The sequence below is a fragment of the Falco punctatus genome (genome assembly GCF_963210335.1).
Source record: "Falco punctatus genome assembly, chromosome: 3".
Classification (NCBI taxonomy): domain Eukaryota; kingdom Metazoa; phylum Chordata; class Aves; order Falconiformes; family Falconidae; genus Falco; species Falco punctatus.
This window is the reverse complement of record NC_137582.1, coordinates 92,873,282-92,887,403: the sequence shown is the minus strand read 5'-3', so window position 1 is coordinate 92,887,403 and position 14,122 is coordinate 92,873,282. Positions and strand designations below refer to the sequence as shown.

The following is a 14,122-nucleotide window of genomic DNA, read 5'->3' as shown; positions in this document are numbered from 1 at the left end:
GGGGAGAAGAGTACATTGAGCATCCTTAAAGCTGAGCTAGCCTTGGTTTTGCTGCCAGAGCCCATATGGTTGAATTGTGTCTTCATAATAAATAATTGTTGTTTCTTCTGAAATACTGTGTCTCAGCCAAATTCAGCTTCATATTGCTTAAATAAGCACAAAACACTTTAAAACTACATAGGAGTTAAGCTGAACTTTTATGTTAATAGTTGTTTGATATGGAAAAAATGTGTTTTCTATTTTAAATGTATTTAATCTGTTTTTAACCTATTAAACTTAGGTTTTTATTACAGCTAAGGAATGGATGAAGGTCTACAAAGGTGCACAAACCACGGTTACAATTTCAGACTGCATCCTTGTACTGAATGTGAGATGAGAGGTTTTTTCCAAAGGTAGGTGGATTTTTTGTTGTTTTATTTTTATTCCCCATTCCCTCCCTTCAACAGGTCTCTTTCTTTTACTTTTTTAAACTGCTTAGTTTATAAAGTGCAATGAATGCTTTGTAAATACTATGAACATGTACTGCATTTCTGATTACATGTTTTAGTCTTGTCTCTTTTATAGAGTGGACGTGAATTTCTCAGTGCTGAATGTTTGCTCTGTGCAAGTGCATGTACAGGCACATTCGTTTTAATTGGTGGAAGAAGGCTTTAAAATTCATTAAGCTAGATTGAAACTGGTTTGAAGATGGGGGAAAGAGTACTAGGGAGTTCTTCTTATTAGTTTTCTTGAAGGTACTAAGTAAGGATCCCCATCTTCAAAGGCCAGTGGGTGGCGGTGGGATGTAACAGCTGTATTGAGCTTGCAGCTAGGCAGCTATTCAGTAGGTAGAGGAGAAAAGACAACAATGATGCTCAGTGCAGGGCATCTGGATGCAGGACGTGATGAGATGCTTGGGTTTTGGATACTTTCTGTGTTGAGTTTCTGGTAGGCTTATTTGGCAATTGATAATTGCTTGGTTGGATAATCACTTGTGTGTTAGTTTAAAAGGAAATTCTTCAAGTTAGTAGCAGCAAGTTTTGTCTTCCTTCATCAGTCTTACTCCATGTATACTCAGTGAGAGCTTTATTTCCATCTACAGTAGGTAGAGATCCTTGCTTAATACAAGGAAGACTATATTACCTCACAATTTTTTTTTTTGTTTTGTTGTTAAACTAGGCCCTTCACCTTGGGGGGGGGGGAAGGGTGTCTGTGTAATACTGTACTGCTTAAAATGTCAAAGCTGTGAAGGATGCTTCATGTCTGAAGCTTTTCTGACTTTAGCTTTGTGTCAATGTGACTGGAGTAACATCAGGATTGTAATACTTTGAATGACAGTCAGCCAGTTTCAATCTGCAATTTAGGTCTTTTTTTGACCAGGAGTTTGGTTTCTTTCTCTTTGTTTTTGGACATTTAATGATGTCAGGTGTGCATGTTGCACTTCATGCTGTTAGCAGTTCCAGTTCCTCAGACCTTGACCCACAAAGTCCTAGAGCTGTGGTTAGAACAGAGCTATGTGGAAAACTTGTCCCTGCATCCCTGATTTCTGACTTTGTTTAATCTCATTAACTGAAGCAGGGTGTATCTGATGAGAAAATGTATAGCAGCCTATAAATTGATATCTATTTCCTTTAGTTCCATCAAAAGAGCAATAATTAGGGCTAACCTCAAAGCTTCTTAAATCCTAACGCAACTTTCAAAGGATTCTGTCCAGCTTTGTCTCTTCCAGGATGAACAAAAGCCGGAGGGACCTGTGCATTTTTACACTTTCAAATTTGATTTTGTAATTTATATTTTATAATAGTTGTAGAGGCTATACATCTCTAGCAGCAGTTCTTCTATGTTAAAGAAACTCCCTTCCTCTAATTAATTTAATTTTTGTTTTCAGGACATATGCCTGCATCTCTCACATTTCTTCTGTATTTTAACTGCATACTTCATATTTAGTGTTATAAAACCGTACTGCATTTTTTTTACTACTCCAGATGCTCTGCTTTGTTACCAGGGGTGGTGTTTGCCTAAAAATTACTGTTTTCACCTGCTCTCCTGCCTTGCTTTTTTGTTTGTTCAAACTGTTGGCTGAAATTTCTCATGTTGTTCTTTGCCTCCAACTGATAATTTTCTTTTAAAAACAGACCAACCAAAAGGATTAAACTAATTTTCTAGAATGCGTAGGGGGGAAAACTTTCTCTGTTCGTAATGTTTTCAAGTGGAACCAGTAGGACTGTGGGTACCTTTTATTTGTAAAGCCCTAATAGTCCACGGCTTGCAGGAAAGATGTAAGCATTTTTCAAATTATATCTTTCGTTAGAATAGATGAAAGGCACACTCCTGATGCAAAAGTCTTTCAAAACTTGGCCTCTTCACTGCCTCTGAAAAATGCAGTGCAGATACCTTTACTGCAGGAAGCTGATTGTGAAAGACTGTTTTAGGGAGACAGGGACAGGAACTAAGAAAACTTGACAGCCCTCTTTGGTACCTGGCTGCAAAGGTTTTTAATTCTTTCATAGAGAGTGTATAAAAAAAGCTGGATGCTAAAGACCAGCGGGGCTGGAAAACTTGTGAGAAGTTGCTAGAGGTCATGATGAGATGAGAACAGGAACTCAAGCAGAATTTGACATGTTAGGAAAACTGCTACTGGGACAGGGTGTAGTAGGCAGAGAATGACATAGTTGGGTATCTCAGAGAATGAAAATAACCTTAGCAAGAGGGTGGCTTGAGGTGGACTTAGTCTCAGACTTACTAATGAGCATTAAAATAACAGGGTACACAATCACTTCTATTTACTGTTGCTGTCATTCAAACTGTAGTTAGTTCAAGTGTCAGAGGTTTCTGGTATATCTAAGGGTTTCAGCAATGCCAGTCAACCTAAATTTAATTCCTCGTTGTGAGATCTGGAATTTGTTTTAACTTCTAAGGTACTTTGTTTCAAAAAATAAAGCCTAAAACTTGTTAAATGTTTTTAAAAACCCACAAAAAGTTCAAGAAAACTCGCAATAAAGGTTGGAAAGTCAAACACTCTTATGTGTGAGTGGGGTACACTTGTAAAATCTTCAATTGCCTGACTTGACTGTATAGAAATCCACCCATCCACCCACCCCCAATCCTTCCAAAATTCAGTGTGTGGAATGGGTAGTGCTTTGTTAGCCTTGGTTTATTGTTAAGAGTATATACACAAAAAAACCCAATTAAATTAAGGTTACCAAGGCAACTTTAATTGTGGAAATTCCTGATTTTTATTTCTTGTCTTCAACCTTAGTGAGCTGAGCTTTTGTTTGTGTTTTAGTATAGGATTTATTATGTGTTGTGGGAGATAGCTGGCAGTCTACCTTAACATACTAAAATATGTTTTAAAAAATGCCATTATCTTTAGCAGTATGTGCTGTATGCTCTTAGTTACTAGGCTGTGAGATTGTGCAGTACATTACTAGATAAAAGTTCACATATTTCTTACTTAGGTCCTGTGACATCTAGACCCTTCAGTGTTACTTGTTTCAGCTCCATTATGACATCGTAACACACATTGTGTGGTGGTCATGTATTGACCACTGAACCACAACTGGAGAAGCTGGTGTACACTGAATGGAGGGTCACAGAAGTGTTTATTCATTATGCTGTCTTGAATATACCATCTCAAAAATATTTAAAAAATTTTTTTTAATCTGTAAATGGTCATAAAATCGGCAATTTGTCCTCCCTTCTCCCCCAGTCACTACAAGCTCCATAATCCAGCAGCATTTGTAATCTGGTGCTTGCTGTGCCATCACATTAAAAGGAATTGGCAATTTAATAAATAAGGCTGAACGACACTGGGTGAGGAAAAAAAATTTTTTTTTTTCCTTCCTGTAAACAGCAGTGGGCTGAAGTGTCCTACATTACAAAGTTCTTGTGGGGAACATTTGATACATGCTGCTTAAGTTGATGGATTTTACAAGTCACCTTCAGAGTTGGTGCAACTATTTTGAGAGTGATTCATATATAACAAATAACATCAGGTTTTTTTCTCATTTGTAGGCTTTGGGGAGAGAGAGTTGAGATTCATTCATACTTGGTTGCTAAAATAATTAACTCATACAAAAGCGGTAATACGCAAACTGTCAGGACCAAAAATATTGAGTCAAATTAAGTGATTCTGTGCCAAATTATATTTTCTATGGATGAAAGTATTCCACTATACTCTGAGACAAATTCTGGCTATGTTCTCAATCATCTAACAGGCTTATTTATTTATTTTTTTCCCTTATCTTACAAAATATGTTATATTTTTAAAAGTGTATGCAGCGCTGTGTTATACAGCTTATATTTTGAAGGTTGGAAATGGCTGGCATTTCACTGATCTTGATATTAGTCTTAATGTAATTAGAATTTTATGCTAGTTTAACAACACTACAAGAAAGGAAACTTAATATTTGGTTATTCCTGACTTAATAAAAATAAATCAATTCCTTGCAAGATGATAACTATGTTATGTAAATAAGTTGCTTGTTCTGTATAATGATCATTGGAAGTTTAGCTGAGGAAACTTGGACAACTATTTAAAATGTGTATTGTTAGAAAAAGCTTTTGTATGATAAATACATTGTAATCTGGTAAACCCAATGGATTCAGGTCAAATGAGATACCTGAAAATCATTTTCCTTCCTGCTTTGTCACTTCAAAAAACCCAAACCAACAGGGTTAGCTTTTGTGGTGGCAAGTGTGAGAAACACAGTAGTGACTTTCCAAACGCTGTCATTTTGATCATTATAATTTGTATTTATCAAATTTTGGTTTTCTCTTTCTTTGTGCTGAGCAGCACTGTGGCAATTTTATAGTGAAAGTGTGGATCCAAGAATGATAATCTGTACTTCTAGGGGGCGTATGACTGGCAGTTAAACATTGCTGTAAGTAGTCTGCCTGCCTGCTTGTGTTTACAATAAATGCAGAAGTAAAATAGAGCAGTTCTTTTCTTCAGCATTACCTATATGTAACAACTTGGATCAAATTCTGCCCTACAGTTGAAAAAACAACCAACACAAAACAAACAAAAAAAGCCAACACAAACAAATGGCTTATCTAGCTTTTTTGAGAAGCTGTTTTTTTCCCTTTGTGTGTGTTTCACAAACATAACACAGAACAATCAGCAAGGGTTTTTTTTTCCTCTGTTGGTGGACTGAATTATGAGGGTTACACTATTTCAAAAGTCCTTCTACAACTTTTACCTGAAAGTGTCTTAACTCAGATTCTGGAGTCTTTCAGTCATTGATGGCAATGTAAAATATTGGTTGATACTGTATTTTAGATTTCTTTTTTAATTAGTTTACTTAACATTTCTTAATTGGCAATCCAGGGAAGAGCTGAAAGAGCATATGGAAAGTCACAAAACTTCTGCAGCCCTTCTGTCTTCATTTTGAGATCAAATATTCAAAACCAGATGTCAGATGAACAGACATCAAACAAATCCATCAGAAAACAAACAAAACAAACCAACCAAAAAAAAAACCCAAATGAAAGAGGAAGAAAGCAGGCTGAAGATAATCCTTTGTGCTCCAACATAAAAGCAAATAGAAGGATTCAAGTTAATTTACATGTGGTACCTACAGCAGGTATGACCTGTGTTATAGCAAAGCTTGCCATTTTCTTTGTTACGCTTCAAGTACTTCTGTAGACCTTCACTGCAGAACAATTGATAATGTGGCACATTTATTTTAATAAGATAGTTACCCACAGATAGTCTAAATAAAAATAAGGTACCTTATTCACATAGCTGTCTTCTAATTGGTTTGTGATAGTACTGGTCTATTCCATAAAGTAAACAGGTGCTGATCAAAAGGTGCTTCTAAAGATTTTTCTCGTACATTTTGTTATAAGCAATAACAAAGGGGAGTCACTGAGATGTGCTCTTTGAAGAGCCAAGAGGTGTACTGTGAGACTCCTTGGAATTCTGTGTGTAAACTAAATACAAAAAACTGTGACGATGTACAGCTTCTTTTGCAGCCATGGCTGCATTTCTAAGAGGGACGTTTATAGAAGCACCAATTTTATCAGTTAATGCAAAATTCCACTTATCTGCAGTTTTAAGAGTTAACACTAAGACTTTGTCTGACCTCGGGTATATCCTCTTTTCCAAAGAGAACTTGAGAAGGCATTTGATGCTTTCCTGTTATTCAGAAAAGATCTTTTTTTTTCTTTGATAGAGAAGATGGTAATCTCTGGTAGCCACTAGTCTGTGAGCTGACATCACACAATATTCTACTGATAGCTTTTCTGGAATTTAGGTAGAGAAGTTAGTGTACATTTTGTTTCTCTAGGTTTCTTCTAACTATGTGAGTTTGGTTTTGGGGATTTTTTGTTGTTGTTGTTTATGGCCATACATCTGTATGTTACATTACTAGAAAATTTTCACAATGGGTACCTTCAGTTTAACTAAAGAACTTCCTGGCTTTTGAATTAATTAATTAACTACAACACACAACTGTAAACTGTCAAAGTTTTTTCCCTAAATGGTTTCTTTATCTCGCTGTTTTCTAGGACTGATAATTGTCTGTACCAGATCTGGATTTCCTGGTTTGATGTTGCTATTGCTCACATGGAGAGAAATAAATACATGGTTTAGTAGCTTGTTGAAATTGGTGTAATAGAAAGAAAGAAATTTGGGGTTGGATAGTTAAAGGCCTGGTTACTTGTAGTGAACTAGCAGCTTTGCTAGTAGGTAGGGAATGGACCAACGTGGTGGTGATGTTATCTTTCACATAGGCATTGTTGGGATTTTTTTACGTGGTGTTTTTTTTTTTTAAAGTAAATAGCAAGCCTTGTCATACTCAAAGCGCAGTTAAGTCATTACAAATTCACAAAGTAGGTAGACAAGCTGCATCCATGTTCATAGTGAGATATTTTGAAATAACTTGTCTCAGCTTTAAAGAAGTTGGAGAAACATAAGGTTAAGCACTTAACTCTTGTAATGATATCATGATTTAATGTTTGAACCAGTGGAGTATGGCAATGCAAATTTAGTCTGAGGTTGTATATGAAATGTGTGATTATCAGATGAAAACATTACCTCTCTGTTTCTGAAGTAAGAAGCAGCATTTACAGACTGGGTCTCTGGAGCTCTCCCTGAACGATGCATGTGATCGCTGCCGACTTTAAGAATTGAACTTTTCATACCTAGTTCTGACTTGAGTTTTGCTGTGCTATCTGTACAGCAAAACAAACTTTGTGTTAATACTGTTCCTTTCTTACAGCCTCTTTGAAGGGCAAACTAATTACAATAGCAATTAGCTATTGTACAATTACAATGTTGTACAATACAAGCCTTGGCTGTCTCTTACTTCTTTTCACTGAAGGCCCTGACCCTGTGGCAGAACAGACTGCTGCAAATTGCAGCCATTTCAGTGCTGTGTCCTGCAGCTTAGGCTGAATAGCTGATGGTAGGATGGCATAAAGATAATGCTGCTGTGCTGACTGTGACTCTGAGTGCGCAGTTTGTGCTGTTAGGCAGAACTCTAGAATGCCAGAGCAAGTAGCCTCATTTTCTCTTGTTCCTGGAATTATCTCTCATTAGCCTAGATTAACAGGCTCATTTGGGAAATATATTTTAGAGTCTATTGATACTTTAACATTAAACACTTTTAAAAATGCCTTTAAACTGGAAAACATCTGCTGTGATAAGGCTGAATTATCAGGGGAGTGTAGGTAACTATGCAGGGAACAGCTATTTTCCTGGCCATCTTGTGGTGCTTTTTTGGTTTTGTTTTTCCCCAGAAGAGGGCAGCAAATGAACAACATCACACTGGCTTTTACTTTTCAAATGCCTTTTCAGTGTTCCTCTTGGCCTATAATCCTCAGTGTAGGTTACCTACTGATGTTAAGCATTTAAAATGATGACTTCTACCTAATTTATTTGCTGTAAGGATAGCTGGGATGTATGAATTGGAAGTCTGAATTCTTTTCAGTATTAGGCAGTAGGACTTGTTTAGTAAAATTTGCAAGTTTATAAAGAAGGCAGTTATATCTAAAGGTTTAAGATGTTTATGACTGCGGCATTAGGTGTATGTATATTTTAAAGGATAAAATAGCCAAACAACCACACCCCAGGACATTATTAGTTAATGTCACCTAAGTCTTGTTTAACATTTTTCAAATATTTCTTTTCTATATTTCAAGTTAAATTATTGTAACATTGCAATTGAAAATAATGTTCTCGTAGCCATTTTTCTCCCATCAGAACATAAACCTGAGAATACACTAAATGTAGTGATGCTTTTAAATCACATATGATTCATGTGTTCATGTACAAGTATGGCTTGTGCATTCTTCTAACAGTGCATGTGAGCCGAAGGCCTCAATTCAGAGGGAGTACTAATCATACTAAACAATATAACCAGTTTTTATCGTCTTATTTCAGCAACAAAGCTCAGTTTTATAGTCTAAAACTTTATGGAGGTGTACTGTATTGCTGATAAGGAGTATAGTTTTTTTTGATGACTGTATGGGAAAATGCTGATTAATACCTACCGTTGTAAATTTCTTGAATGTGTGTGACCATAGATCTGTTTAAGTTACAGATCAAGTAGTTAGTAAGAAGCCACAGAGAGAGGGCAGTCTAACCTTTTCAGTTGCTGAGTCCTACCCAATAGGTATGTAAAGAAGGGAGAATCTGGGAGAATCATAGTGGCATCTGTATCAGCTGCCTATAATCAGTGTTCAGAAGCTAACTGGGAAGAAGGAAACTGACACCTAACAAGACTGATTTGTTGATGACCTTGCCTGACTTTTTCATTAAAATCATGTTGTAATGCATGTGGGACCTTTATGAAGCCTAAAACTTGATCAAGAGTACTGGAGACCCTTTGGTCTTAATGGGTCAGAATTTCACGCTGTCTCAAATACACCTTATTTATATTTGAAGGATGAAAGGTTAAGTCATCCGTATTAGAATTCCAGGTTGCTTTGGACTTTCTTTTGCTTCTTAACCTTAGAAGATTGAACCAACTGTCTTAGTAACACAGTATTCTTTCTTATTAAAGAAAAAAGGGCACATCAGTATTTGTGGAGAGTTTGCACCACATGCACTACATAAGGTAGGCACTGCCAGCAACATTATGAAAATTCTGGAATCTGCGTTTAAAGCTATTAAGTATGTGGGAAATAGGCAGCTATGCCTACACTTTTCTTAAGGAGTAATTAAAATAGTTAGAAAATCGAAATGGCTCTACTTTTCTACAAAGTAATCTCTCAACAAAAGAAGGTTGTTATGTTATGTCATTGTGAAAGAAGTGTTGTTTAAATGCATAAAAAATACAGTTTTATTTCTGATTTCAATGAGTAGAAATGGTAACAAAACATTTTCCTAGTCTGTGAATTGGCATGTTATACCTTTGAACTACTGTACTTGTGTTGGATTCAAAAAGATATTACAGAAATTAGCCACTGCATTTTTGGTCCCTGCTTCATAGCTCTAAATTTCTCTCTGTCCTGTAGGAGTTCAGAATCTAGATCTTAAACAATTCTTTTGTGTGATGGTTTTTCCTCTTGAAAGATCATAAATGTTTAGGGAAGAGGGGAAAAGTTATTACAAATTGTTATTCAGAGTGGCGCAGCTTGCCTTTTAGAGTTGGCTTTCATCTTGAAGCTCACTGTCTAAATTCCAGATTTTTCTGTATAGCCCCTTGGTTCTACTAAGATCACTGGTTTAGCTTTCACACCTTCTATGCATCAAACGCTTCAACATCTCCCCTGTGTATTTAAGCTTCCTCATGCAAGTTAAGGGATTTTATTCTTTGAGCAGTGTCAGCTTTATTTCTCTGGTGCAAGAAAGTGTTAATCCACACAAATAACTGAGGAGTAATTCTCCTTTTGCATCTGTCTTGTTTTGAATACTGTTGCAAAATATAACAGCTGTATAGAATCATAGAGTCATTTAGGCTGGAAAAGACCTTTGAGATCATGATTCACTCTTAATTTAGAATTACCTGGAATACTTTTACCAGTAGAAGTCTTAAGTATAATATAAACTATTCATTGTTTTCTAAAATACTTTGTTTTCAAAATAGCAGGACTTTAATTACCTTCACAAATGTACCATGAACGTAGGCATGTTTTTGTTAGAATGTTTAAAGAATGAGTAATCCTGTTTATTACATCTAACGTGAATGTAGTGCATGTATTTGGAAATAGTATTTACTTAGTAATTAATTATTTACAGGTAAGATTTGAAAAGACGTATCCTTTTGCTGAGTTCTGATCAATAATCTGGATAGAGATGTAAGCATCTTTTAAACCTGCTGTAGCTGACTTCCACAGGACAAGGATTTTAAACAACTTCTATGCTTTTATTTCTCCCTTTGAAATTACTGTGTGTTGAAGATGTGACTTCACAGCATTATAAACTTGTGTTTGAATTTTTGAACAGCCAGTGCTTCCTCTGTTGTTGCTGAGTTTTGAGGAACTTTAAGTGCTTGAGACAGAGTTACATGGTTTTGAGGTATTCTCAGCATGGGGCAGGGAAGAATCTGGAAAAATTGAAGAATCTGGAACAGCAGATCTGTGATCTGTATAAGCCTTTTTCAAATGTTTTATGATTTTGTTTCCTAGGAATCTTCTCTTTGTATATAAGTGCACATATAATTCTCATACACATTATTTTCCCTTTTAAATAAAATCCACTTACAGGCCTGAAGGAGTAGCAGGTGGAATCTGTCTTTTCTGTCCAGACAAAAAAATTTCTAGAAAACTTACGTGGACCATTCAAACATCAAAATAAACAATACTATATAACCATTTGCATTATGCAGTATTGGCTGGTAGTAAATTACTTTAACACAGCAAAGTATATAATTCTGGGAATATAAATAAATAATTGGAAGATAGTAAAATAACTGAAGTATTTGATTATAGACAGGTCTGATAGGAATCTTTGTGCTCTCATCTCTCCCGCAGCGATATCTGTCTTTCCTGACTGATAGCCTTAAAGGCTCATGATAAAAGGCATTAAAAGCCTGAACTAACACAGTAATTGAGAAATGTCATCACTTTGGACCATTTACACAGGAAGAATAGCTGATGATTTTCCAGATGTGACAAGGTTAGTTTCCTTTCTGACAGAAAGTGTTTGTATAGTTAGCTTTGCAGAAAGACATGGGAACATGTGCTGGCATCAAAGCTTTTCCACTGCCAGCACCATGAGTATGAGACAAAGCTCAAAGCCTCTCTGATACAGAAGGGGCAAATGCATACAGGTGGATTATACACGTATGTCGTCTTTATGTTACCACTTAGCTAAACTGCTTGGGGAGAGGGGAAAAAAAAAAAGTATGGTACAGTTGAATATTGAATGCTGTGTAGGAGTGATGCCTTTGTGACATGAAAAGGATTTCTAGAGAAAAGGGATCTTTTTACCTATTGGTTGGTCTTCCTCTTACGCTGAATATACAAAACACAAACATTGTGATCCTGATGTAACAAAATAGGCAAATCTGTAATGGAAATGTTTTTTATTGTAGTTACAGATATTGATCTTTAAGGTTGTGTCTGATCCTTGTTTAGGATTTATATTCAGAATACACCTATGTAAAGATGTAGATACTGCAAAGGCAAGGACAGCTTATGTCCCTGACTTGTTAACTGTAAAGGATGTGTTTGCTAGTTCAGGGGGATGTGGACTTCAATCAGTTCATAAATTTAGGGTTTTTCTGTACTGGTACTCCATGGCCAAGAAAGAATAGGAATGTCTTCTCAAAACTTTCTTAATCAACTTGCACGTGTTGGCATATTTCAAGATTTTTAGTATAATGGATTGTTGTTTGTCTACCTTGGCTATATTCCCTTTCTTTTTCTGGAAAGCTTCCTGCTTCAGTTTTCTGTTTTGAAGCTTCATGCTGAACATCTATCAAAGGCCCAGCCTCTCTGTGACCGATGCTCTGGGGCTCTTTCTGTGTTCATCAAGTGATTTGTTTACATAGACTTTGTGTTGCCATGGTTCTGTTAAGTCCCTCGTTCTGCCAAAATAAGGCACAAAAAAGGCATTAGAATTTCTGATCTATGCAGAAGAATGTACTTTGTAGCACTGTCTGCTTGGACTGTTGGATCTGCTCCATCTTGTTGGTATTTAAAAAGTGAAGCCTTTCTACTTTCTTCTAAACTGGTGTTTTGCAGGATTAGAAAATAAGTTTAACTGAACGAATAGGTTGGGAACGTGCTATGTTGTGTTAATGGCCTTCTGAAACCTGCTACTTGATGCGTGCAGTGAGTGGGCGGACAGGACAGTGGGGAGCCAATTAGATGCTTTTGACAATATTTAAATAAATCGGCATGTGGAGAAGTTGTCCTGTAGGACCTGGCAGCTTAGTGAATAGGGATTTTCCACCTTTGTCCACACTGGCAAAATTAACTTTTCATGAAGTTGAAATTAAATACCTTGCACTGGCTTGGCAGGAGTGTGGTGCTCTGACACTGGAGTGACGTGGGTGGTGCTTCATCCTGCAGCGTTGGAGCCATGGCATCACACACGGTGGCAGATGTCTGGCAGGAAACATAGGTGTGAAGGAGGCTGATAGACATCTTATGCTACTGGGACAGATGGCTCTCAATCTCTGTGGTAGCAAGTATGCCATGTCTTCAAAGACAGACGTTTGCTTTATTAAATATTCTTAGCTTATGTAGAAGGCAATTGACAGAGCTTCAAAAAGTACAGGGAAAGGAGAGTGATAGCCAAAGAAGAGATAACTGACTTCTCCTAGTAGACTGACTAGGCAGTGTGGCCAGGAACTGTTAATGATATTCAAGTGTGTATTGTAGGCAGGTGACCAAAACAATGCAGAATAAAAACTTTTGCAAAAACTGAAGATATTGTCAGTCACTGTCTAGAAGAAGGATTGCAAATCTGGAATTCTCTCCTGCTCCTTGTTCTGCTGCTGACCTGCTATGTAACCTACAAGCGAACACTTAATGAGTTTTAGGAAGCTGCTTATTACCTATGGAAATGTAATTTGTTTTCTAGATATCAAGACAGGTGCTCCTGAAAATGTCATCAGCCTCTTCCTGTTTGCTTCCCATTGACAACTGGGAGTAAACATAAAAAATGCTTTGATTTCCACATCATGCTGACTATGCAATGGTCATGCAATGTGATATCCCCTGCATTAATTCTCTAAAAATACCAGTAATAAAACTGGAGCTGGAGAGTTACTTGTAATAACGTTGGTGTGAAGTGCTGTCTTGAGGAGAATTACTGCTATACCAGGGTTGGTGTCAGGGCTTAGATTCTTAAAATAAGTTAATTTTTCATTGTTTTTTAACTTAAATATACTTGTTTGGTTTGTGTTTTTACTTTTGGCTGGAAAAATGAAAATAAGTTTGCCTGTTTGGGAGTTGGACCAAATGACCTCCAGAGGTGCCATTCAATCTTGACTATTTTGTGATTCTTTTGCTTTATTTTTTCTTTTTTTCAGTCCGTGGTTTCTTTCTGTTCGGGTTCGTTTCAGGTTCTCCACTGTAAGGCTAGTATTTCAGAATTTTCATACATCAGAGAGGTATGAAGATAAATACTGTAAATTAGAAACTGTTAGTGGGAATGTAGATGAAGGGGGAGGCTAGTCCTTTAAGAACATACCTCTCAATGTTTTTGTTATTGAAGTCATTGTTTTCCTTTCTACTTGTGACCTAAATGTTGTCCTTACTGTCTTTACAGAAAACTCTTTGTGTGTTTTCTTTATTAAATTAAAATTACATACCCTTGATGTCATATCCTATTGCTTCTTGAAGATTTCCTGTTATGCTACATTTTCCCTTTCTGGGGGATTTTTTTGCTTGTTTTAGCATACTCTATGTCACCAATTAAAAAGCTTGCCCTCTGAACTTTGATTCAGAAAAAAAGATCAAAACTAAATCTGGAAATGCTTCTGGCTGGTTTTTCTTGATAGACTTAGGGTAGAAGCCAAATTTAGATGCAGTAGGTCTCCTACTAGTAAAACAGGCTATAACCTTTAACTGCCTAGGCCATTATCTAAGATCGTGGTTCATTAGCAACAAGATCGTGTGAAAGGTGAGGTGTGGCTTTGAGGATGTTCTGTAAATGCTAATCCACTGATACTTTTGAATTTCACACACACGCTTTTTGTTCCCGTAGAAGATATTAGGTCCTTCATATTTGCTTTCCATTTGC

General features: G+C 36.6%; 1 long non-coding RNA gene across 3 annotated transcripts in view; it reads left to right on the top strand.

Moving 5' to 3' along the window:
* LOC308060802 overlaps positions 1 to 14,122 on the top strand; it is an 18,634-nt gene extending 4,512 nt beyond the window's left edge. The window contains exons 3-4 of one of the 3 annotated variants that reach the window (XR_013926892.1): positions 294 to 392; positions 10,900 to 14,122. This is a non-coding gene — a long non-coding RNA (uncharacterized lncRNA). Of the gene's footprint in view, positions 1 to 293; positions 393 to 564; positions 4,404 to 5,308; positions 5,565 to 10,899 lie in introns of those variants that run through there. The other 2 variants (XR_013926893.1, XR_013926894.1) reach the window with 2 other exon arrangements.